Genomic DNA, 10,416 nt, shown 5'->3' on the forward strand with positions numbered 1-10,416 from the left:
GACTCTTATCTTAGAGCAGGCTTGTTTTCCAATTAGTGGCTAATAGACAAAACTATCTGGATATCCTCAGAGAAATGTAAAAGGGTACTGCTATTTTTATCTGCAATATATATATGTATATTCCAAAGGCTACATACAAGCCTGCACCAGAGCATTTCAAATTTACCAAACTATTATACAAAGGCTAAAGAGTGAATAAATGAATGAATGGACACATCTTTATTTTTCTATGATCATCTTCCTCAAGTATCCTCACCCAACAGAGGTATAGAGGTTGACCTAACCTACTAATTGTGAATATATCCCTCTTCTTTCTATATAGGTCAGTCTCTGTGCTGTAAATATTTCTTGAAGACATTCTTTTTGCTATTGCCTCCTTACCAAGATGGCAGCTGAAAGGAGGAGAAAGTTTTTAGCCTTTTTGTATTGGTAGAGCTGTTCTACCTGGCTTCTGTCTCTTTTTGGTGTGCTTTCCTCAGCAGGGCAGCTGGTTTCTGGGTGAGTGCTATGCAATGCCTTTTGAGATGTACTTCTGGTCCAGTCTCTGGGTTTCCTACTGATAGATATTGCTGCTGTCTGCCTCAGAGGCTCCTGTGGTCCATTTGTTTGGCATGGCCAGAGGTCTTAGCCTCACCTCAGTTATCTGGTTCTGTGGATGCCTCCAGAGAGCAGACTGTGACAAGCAGACTATCCCCGATGTCAGTGCTGCTCTGTTGCCCTCAGTTATGGAGCCACATCACTGCTGTCAGAGCACTTCTCCCTGTTAAGTTTTCCAACCAGTCCATCAATTGTCTTATCATCCTCTGCTCAATTACCCCCCTACACACTTGTCAGGCCCTTTCCACTCAGGAGCTCAGGGTCATGCAGCTCTGAAATGTTAACTTGGGCTTAGCTTATACCATCGTTCTTCAATTTCACTTCTCCATGTTGGAGAGGAGCCGTACAACACAGAACTTCTGTACAGACTATAAAAGAAGAACTCATCAAAGCTCTGTGCCTTTTATCTTTCTTTGTTTATGATGTCTCTTCCCCTCGGTGAGGGAGGTCAAGAGATCTTTCTTTCACTCACTCTTCCTTCTCCTCCCCACAAATCACCAGACTAGAAGAACCAGCTTTTCTTTTTCTCCTACTGTCTTGCAGTGACTTTTGCCTTGTTATATTTTCCTTTTTCTCTGGAAGACCAAAACCTGAAAACTTACTTTTAATGGTAGATAGGATGAAAAAAGGGAAATAAGCTTATAAGTAATAAATATACATGAATTTGAATTTTAGAAATACTACTTTTTAATTACCTGTTTTATTCATGTTGCTTTCCTGGCATACTAAAAGGAGAGATTAACTTATAAGATGCTCCATGAAGTATTCTATTGAAGTTAGGGGAAGACGAACACCCAGGTCTCATACCAAAATAATGTCACACTTATACGACATTGTCATATGCCAGGTTCTGTTCTAATTGTGCTACATATATTAATTCACATTCTCAAAACAATCCTACAAAGTAGGCACTATTATTTTCACTACTTTAAAAGTAAGGAAGAAAAAGTATGGAGAAGCTATTTATCTAAGGTCAAACAGCTAGTTAATATAAGAACTAGATTTCAACCCAGACAATTTCCTTGTTTGGAAATTCCAGCAGAGACAAAGCCAAGATTATGCATATATTTAAAAATAATAATAAGCAATTCACATGGAAAATAAAAGATTTGAGGTTTTCATTGAACATGAATTCTATATAAAAAAGCCAATAATAAAATGTAGCAGATAAAGTAATCACAATGAATCTTAACCACAGTAGCCAGCAGTTAAAACAATCACAATGAACCTGAATCAGCAGAAACTGAAGCAGAGAGTGGAACTCACAAGAAGGAGAAGCTATTCCATATTCTTCACTGGACATAGCATAGCTGTAGTACTAGGATTTATCCTTGAGACTACACACAATGAGAGATACCAGGAAAACGAGGTCCACTCAGATGAGGGCAACCCGAGTAAGAAGGGTAATGAAAACCAATTTCAAATCACGTATTGACATATCTGAGGGTATTTAAACTGGAAAAGAGAAAAATCAGGGAAAATGATAGTGATCCCTAAACCCTTATAAATCAGTAAGAAAACAAAAATAGATTTGCTTTGTGCCATGGAAGCTGCAGTTCTCCCACACATCTCCCAGCAGGGACACACTTCTTTTTAGTCATTTGGGAGGTGAATCCCAACTGATGTGTTACTGAAAACAATGAAAGACTACAAGTCTGTGATTGAGACTCACTTGTTATAAATTAGAGATTCCAGTTTGCTCCCATAACATCACTTTTATTAATTCATTCTTTATTGAAAGAGATCCTGGTAAAAGTATATCCACTAAACTCAGTTATACTCAGCAGAGTATTTCTCATATGTAAACCTCTTAAGAAGGTAAAGCTACTGTCTGGGATTTACATGGAGCTGGACTTTAATATTAATATAACAACATCGGATCTAAGAGTGGAAGGGTTATAACGTAACATGAAAATTAATAATAATTAGATAGATCCTGACACACTGAGGTTGTCTTTTGTTTTTTCAATAATACATTTTTACTGAAAGAAAAAAGAACTTTCTCACACCTTCTCCTGCTTTTAGCTCTAGTATTCCCCTTACTCCTTCTTTCTATTTGTTGCATACAGCCCAGCCTTTCCCAAAGTGCAGAAGGCATGTGTGGCATATGGTTTTCACAGACATAGGGAATAGATTTAGTTTGTGGCACATAAAACTCAAATCAAATAAAAAATATAATCTCAATTTTCTTTCTGTCCTTCTGTCCAAGAGAAATTCTCAGTTTAGTGCTACCCATCTTTAATATTCTTGAATGCTTTCATATCTTACTGTGCTCAAACTTTTTCAGACAACCATACCTAAATAATTGTCGTGTTTTCATTGCATCTTTTATATGGTTACTTTCTATGTAGCTGACATTACACTACTAACAGAAACCTTTCCTTTTGATATAAAGTTATTTGAACAAAAGAGTAAATTAGAGTAAAGAAAATCAAGTAATGGCACAGTTGGTATAGGACATGACCATATTGGAGAAGGTGGTCTGATAATGACTGTGTTATGGGATCTTTGGGGTGTTGATGTTCTGGCTGGAAACCTCTATGGCCACAGTGCCTTTGTCCAAGTTCTTGTCTTGCATCCAGGAAGAATGAGGTAGGCAGACAAGTGAAGGATGAACAAGATGAAGATGAGCTTTATTGAGTGTTACAACAACTAAGAGGAGACCCACAGTGGGTAGCTCTCTCTGTAGGCAGGTCATCCATCAGGTGTTCCATTCTCAGCAGAGAGGAGGCCCTGAAGTGGGTAACTCCTTTCTGCAACTGGTCACTCTGAGGTGTGCAGCTCTCAGGGACAGGAGGCCTGGAGAGAGTAGCTCCGCTCTGCCAGCAGGGCTTCTCTGCAGCTCTCAACAGAGAGGGTGCTCTCTCCACCCTTAACGTCCTCTGGCTGTTCTCTGCCATGCTCTGACTGAGCCCAGGGTTTTTACGGACCTCAGAGAGGATGAAGTGTGTGCCAATTGCTCCATGGGTGGTCATGGGCAGTCAGGAAGAGGCATCATAAGTCACTATCGTTGTCTGCAGGACTGTCAGCCCATCCCCCAGCCTTCAGACCCTCCTTAACCTGAAGATGGGGCCTTACTGGGGGCCCACCCCCCTGCACCTAGGAATCAATCTGCCTCCCGCTGCCATTTATAGCCCCTGGGGCTAGGCCCCAACCCCCTCTGAAAGATCAAAGCAGTCACCTGGAGCAGAGAGAGGCCAGTCAGCGGCAGCAGACCCCCCTGAGCCTGCAGGGTGTGGGGAAGGGGGTCCTTCCTGGGGCCCCCGAGGGTACAGACTGCAGAGACACCCAGGTCTTGTCCCTAGGGAAGCTCCGGCCCCAACTCTGAAAGGGCGGGGCTCTCATTGGCTCCATGAAGTGTGCGGCCCCAGCCCCTCCTCCCTGCCGCAGCCATTATGATGGCAGCAGCCACCACCATCAACTGGACTTTAGGAAACACTGGACAGTCTTTCTAAAACCATCTACCTTCAATATGCTAATACTGGGATGGGGAGCTGAGCTTGCTGTTTGCTGTACTTTGAGTGAGTCCCCCAGAATTCATGGGTTGGAATTTCAGTTCCAAATGTGGCAGTGTTGGGAGATTGGGCCTTTAAGAGGTAAGTCAGTCAGAGAAATTAATGCTGCTCTGGCAGCACTTGGCTAATTCTCATGGGAGTGACTGAGACCTTGCTCTTGCTCTCATGAGACTGAATCAGCTACTGAAAAAGTAGCTTATTATAAAGTAAGGTCACCCGTCTGTTTTGCCCCTTTTGCAACTTCCACTTCCTTTTCTGCTATTCTGCCTCATTATAATGTGGTACAAAAGCCCTCACCAAAAGCTGCCACCATGCTGTTGGACTTCACAGCTCCAAAACCATGAGCAAAGTAAACTTCTTTTCTTTATACATTATCTAGTCTCAGGTATTCTGTGAGAGCAACAGAAAACAGATCAAGATGCTCTAATTATTCACTTATACTTCTATTCTTAATTAGATGATCTTTTTTCCTGCCTCATTTATACAAAGTTTCTTATGACCCTTCCAAATAATCAATAACTATTCCTATTAGAGAACATGGCCTGGTGTATTTAATTGCCTGTTAACCAGTCTATCTATTCCTCGAGAATGTCAAAAGCATACATCTTGACTTGCTATTCTTGTGAAATGTGTGTAGTATACACTAGATTGTCAGAAACTTTGACAATAAATGAATAAAACTGCCCATAAATAGAATCATGATTTTCATACCCCATCTAAGCACTCACATACATTTTTCTCTTGTCTTATATGCAATATTCTGCTACTTATTTTACACTTTGATACCTTCATGCAACAAGACATATAATATTCTGCTTTTAGATTATACACTTGTGTAATGTACTTATACTTCCAAAATGTTTAGGTTTTCTGTGTCAGTTTTCTGTGTTATTAGTGCTTAAGATTTTAGAGGCCAAAGTAGGAACTATGTGAAACTTTCCTTCCCATCAAGAAAAATGTTCTAACAAACTAATCATATCATGAGTGCATTCAACTATGTGCATTTACTCCTTAATAAAATGACCAATTATGGTGAGACTTAAACAAGTTCTACACTTTGACATTGCTTTCTAATAAGTAAATAACTATACTATGTGTTTGTTTTAAAGCTCAGAGACTGAACCGTAAAATTGAGGAAATTCATTTAGAGGTAAATTATTGAAATACCATTTAAAGAATAAAAGAAAAATAGTATTCTAAAATTTGTGACATACTGTACTTACTTCCCAACTTTCAACTGTGCTTAATACTTATTTGGTTTATGCTTGATTTATGAAATGCAATATTTCCAATCTTAGGGAAGACAAGAGTTTTTAATACTTCTGACATTCTGCCATTTCTCATGCCATGTTCTCGAACTTGGGGCCTGAATGCTTGGTTTATTAAGACTGCTTCTAAAGCTGAACACTTTTTTATTATACATTTCCTACCACTTTGTTGGAAAAGTGTTCTACCTCCCCAAGTAAAAATGATTCCCACTGCTCATCCACAAAGTCATGGCAGTGTTGAAATCTCACTTCTTTCTCAGTTCTGAGCATCTAAAATTTATCTAGGGTGACAAAACCATCACAAGCTTAGCAGCTGGTCTGCCAGAGTATCCCTTCTCAGAATGGCATATTATTCCCTATTCGTTGTTCCAGATGTGGTAATTCATCTTTTAATAAACGTTTCCTGTGTTTTCGAAGCCTTTTCTTCCTCTTCTCCAACCCTCACTTGTTTTATTTCTTCTTATATGTTCTAAGATAAGAAAGAGCATATTTCTCTTGAGAAACAATCCAAGCATGAGGATAGTAAAGCAGTAGCTTTCAAGTACTGAGAGAAAAAACTGTCAACCTGGAATTTTATATCTAGTGAAAATGTTCTTAAAAAACAAAGGCAAGATTTCTGGTTTTAACTCCAACCAGAGAGCTCGGAAGTCATCACTTTTGTTCTTACAATAAGAAAAAAGCCGAACAAACTAAAAATCAACAACTTTTCTGAGAGCCATCAGAGGATTAAGGTGACAGAGTAAAGTGCCATAACAAAAACTGGAGAGACAGGAGAATATAGAAAATCACAGCCCCAAACCACCTAACCTATAACAGAAGCTACTGGAGCCAGAAAGTAGTGGGAACACTTAAAAGGCAATTGTGAATAACTGCTGAAGGCTGTGGCCTACACTGAAGTTGAGAAGCTACTAGAAGCTGCAGCCTAAGATCCTGGCCCTCGATGCACATTTTAATGGACTTTGCCTCCAGATATTAATAAGGTTCTCAAGATCCAAAAGACATTCCCTCCAGTTTCAATTAGGGTGAGAAAAATGTAGCCATTTCAAATACACCCAGAACATTCATCGTAACAAAGTCTTGCTCTTCAAGAAAACCTAGTTTTACCAGGGCCTTGCCTACCTGGAGGAAAGGCAATTAGTCAACTCCATCCTTCTCTAGCTTTCCTGACTCACACTAAGGGGGGCGGTGGGGAAAGGCTAAGAAACTCTTCTGAATGTCACAACTCAGAAATTCAGTCCAACAAAAAGTTAAAGTTTTAATTATAAGATTATAGAATGCTTTTCTTCCCTCAGTCCTTACCACCACATCAACATAACTTCAGTGTAATAACAGTAGATTATTACTATGGAAAGCACTGCAAGACACGGACTCGATTTAGGTGTTCTTAGGGCAATCCGAAGACAACAGGAAAAACAAACAAAGATAAATAGGGACACTGAAGAAAACTGAAGCTTTTTACATGTAAATATACTGTAAATATTAAACATAGCCTAGTCCCTAGCAATATCAACGTAAAACCTCACACTAAAAGTCTTTTTATCTCAGTTCTTATCATGCAATACATCATGTCCACAGTTCAACTACAAGTACAAGACTAGCTAAAAGCAAGGAAAAACCCCAATCTCTGAGGAGACAAAATGAGTATCAGGACAAGGATAAGAGCCACAGACTTTCAAAATATCACATAGAAAATGTAAAACAACCATGATAAACATCTTAAATTCATTAATTAAAAAAGTACAGCCAAGCGCAGTGGCTCACGCCTGTAATCCCAACACTTTGGGAGGCCGAGGTGGGCAGATCACGAGATCAGGAGATCGAGACCATCCTGGCTAACACAGCGAAACCCCGTCTCTACTAAAAATACAAAAAATTACCCGGTCGTGGTGGCGGGTACCTGTAGTCCTAGCTACTTGGGAGGTTGAGGCAAGAGAATGGCGTGAACCTGGGAGGGGGAGCTTGCAGTGAGCTGAGATCATGCCACTGCACTCCAGCCTGGGCGACAGAGCGAGACTTCGACTCAAAAAAAAAAAAAAAAAGTACAAAACATGCTAGTATAGGTGGTAAGCAGAGAGATGAAAACTTGATAAAAATATCAAAAATGAATGATAGAACTAAAGGATATTTTGACAGAAGTGAAAGCTACCTTGAATGGGCTCATCAGAAAACTAGACATAGCTGAGGAAGGAATCAATAAGCTTGATGATATGGAATGAAAACTTCCTAACTAAACTAGAAAGTAAAAAAAGAATTTAAAAAATCCAGACTACACAAGGACTGTGGGACAATTACAAAAGTTGTTACATCTGCATAATTAAAATGAGAAGAGGAGATGAAAGAGAGAAAGGAACAGAACAATTATTTGAATTAAAGATGGCTGAGAACTTTTCAGATTAATGACACACACCAAACAACACACAGAGGAAACTCAAAAAGCACCAAGTACTGTAAGTGTGGAAAAAAAATAAGTAACAATAACAAAAAGCCCTACACCTTGGCAAATCTTATTCAACCTGCAGAAAATCAAAGATAAAATCTTGAAAGCAGCCAGAGGTGTGGGGGTGAATAAATGCCTTAGCTCTAGAGGTGCAAGGATAAGAACTGCAGTAGACCTCTTATCAGAAACTATGCAGACAAGAAGAGAGTGGAGCGAAATATTTAAAGTATAGAAATAAAAACAAAACCACCAAGCTAGAATTCTATAATCAGTGAAATTATTCTTCAAAAGTGACGTAGAAATAAAGAGTTCTTCAGACAACAAAATATGAAGAAATCTACTGTCAGAAGAACTGTCTTGTAAAATGTTGTTAATAAATCTTCAAAGGAAAGGAAAGGAAACTAAAATAGGTAAGAAATTAACATCCACATAAAGAAACTGGTGAATGAATACATGCAGGTAAAATAAAATCTTTTATTGTTTTAATTATTAATTGATTGCATTGATATTTGTTTGTTCAAAGAAATAATGTATTTAGTGATGATAAAATGTGGTTAGGTAAAATGAATTACAGCAATTTTATAAGGAACAAAAGAAAGGAGAAATTTGAGATACTCTTTTACAAGGTAATTGCGCTACCCTGGAAGCAGTATAGTGGGTTTGTTTGTTTGTTTGAGATGGCATCTCACTCTGTCATCCAAACTGAAGTGCAGTGGTGTGATCTCGGCTCACTGCAATCTCCACCTCCTGGGCTCAAGCGAAACTCCTGCCTCAGCCCCACAAGTAGTTGGGATTACAACCATGCGCCACCACACCTGGCTAATTTTTTTGTATTTTTAGTGGAGACAGGTTGGTCAGGCTTGAATTCAATTTTAATAACAGAAAGCTTGAAAATTCCAAAATATATGGAGTTTAAATAACACCGTTCTAAATAACACCTGGGTCAAATAAAAACAGCAAAAAGCAAGCAAACAAAAAACAATGGAAATATTAAAATAATCTTAACTATGTGAAATAAAAAGACAACTTATTAAAATTTGTGCGATATAGCAAAAATGGTGCTATGAAACTCTGCACCGCAGTGCATATCCTTCTGCACCAATAGAAAAAGCTGTATTGCCCTGACTGCATATATTATGAAATAATATTACAAAATAATATATTATTATTCATTTTATAATTATTAGTTGTATACCGGAATTATGAATTATATAATATTCATAACATAAAATATTATAAAATAAGAAAGGAATCAGAGCAATTTAATCCTAATAAAAACAGATGAAAATACATAGTAAAAATTAGAATAGAAATCAATGAAATTAAAACCAGAAAATCCATAAAGTCTGCAAACCCAAATGCTGGTTTTCAAAAAGATCAATCAATTTGACAAAATTTCTGGCTAAGCTAACCAAAAAAATTAAAAAGGGAAGGTACAAATTACTAATATTATAAATTAAAAAATGCATCATCACTACAGATCCAATGGACATTAATAGGATAACAAAGGAATATTATGAGTAACTCTAGGCCCACTGATCAAATGACTTAGATAAAACACACCAATTCTATGAAAGACACAAACTCCAAAAAATTCACAAAATGAGAATAGATAATCTGAATAGCTTTATAATTATTAAATAAATTGAAAAGATAATAATTTTTTTTAAAGACAATGCCAGACCAAGCTGCTTACACTGGTGAATTCTACCAAACATTTAAGAATGTTTATTAATGTTTAAAGAGTATCAGTTCTTTACCATCTCTTTTAGATAATAGAGATAGACATTTCCTAACTAATCCTATGATGACCGCATTATACTAATTCTAAAACCAGGTTAAGACATCCAAAAACAGGAAAACTACTTGCCAATATCTCTTATGAACCAAAATAAAATATCTTCAACAATGCATTAGCAAGTTGAATGCAACAGTGTACAATAAGAATTATACAAAATAACCAAGTGGCATTTATTCCATGTATGCAAAGCTAGTTCCACATTTGAAAATCAATTTACCAATAGGCTAAAGAACAAAAATCACATAATCATACCAATGGATGCAGAAAATGCACTGGGCAAAATCTAACATATATTTATGGCCAAAAAAAAAAAAAAATCAGAAAACTGGAGGTGAACTTCCTCACCTTGATAAAGAACATCTACAAAATAAGCAGAGATAGCATCATACTTAATGGCGAGTACCTGTATATTTTTCTTCTAAGAGTAAGAACAAAGAATGAATATCCCCTCTCCCCAGTCTTATTAAATATTTTACTGGAGGTCCTACCTAGTACAGTAAGACAAGGAATGGTCATAAAGATATACAGATCATCAATGAAAAAATAAAACTGTCTTTTTAAAAAGATGACCAGATTATTTATGTAGAACATCCCAATGAATCAACAAGAAAACAGAACTCTGAATTAATTGTAGCAAAGTCATAGAATACAAGGTAAATATGAAAAATGCTTCCTTTATGCCAGCAATGAACAATTTGAATTTAAAATTAAAACATATTACTATTTACATCAATACCAAAAAATGAAACATTTAGGTACATATCTCAAAAATATGTATAGGATGTATATATGGAAAAC

General features: G+C 37.3%; 1 long non-coding RNA gene across 1 annotated transcript; it reads right to left on the reverse strand.

The window, feature by feature from the left end:
• Positions 1–200: 200 nt before the first annotated feature.
• On the reverse strand, positions 201–7,145 carry LOC103884267. Its single transcript, XR_646797.4, has 2 exons — positions 3,779–7,145; positions 201–1,198 (listed from the first exon to the last, which is right to left on the reverse strand). It is a non-coding gene; the product is annotated as an uncharacterized LOC103884267 (long non-coding RNA).
• Positions 7,146–10,416: the final 3,271 nt, after the last annotated feature.

Source organism: Papio anubis, chromosome 3, assembly GCF_008728515.1.
Source record: "Papio anubis isolate 15944 chromosome 3, Panubis1.0, whole genome shotgun sequence".
Classification (NCBI taxonomy): domain Eukaryota; kingdom Metazoa; phylum Chordata; class Mammalia; order Primates; family Cercopithecidae; genus Papio; species Papio anubis.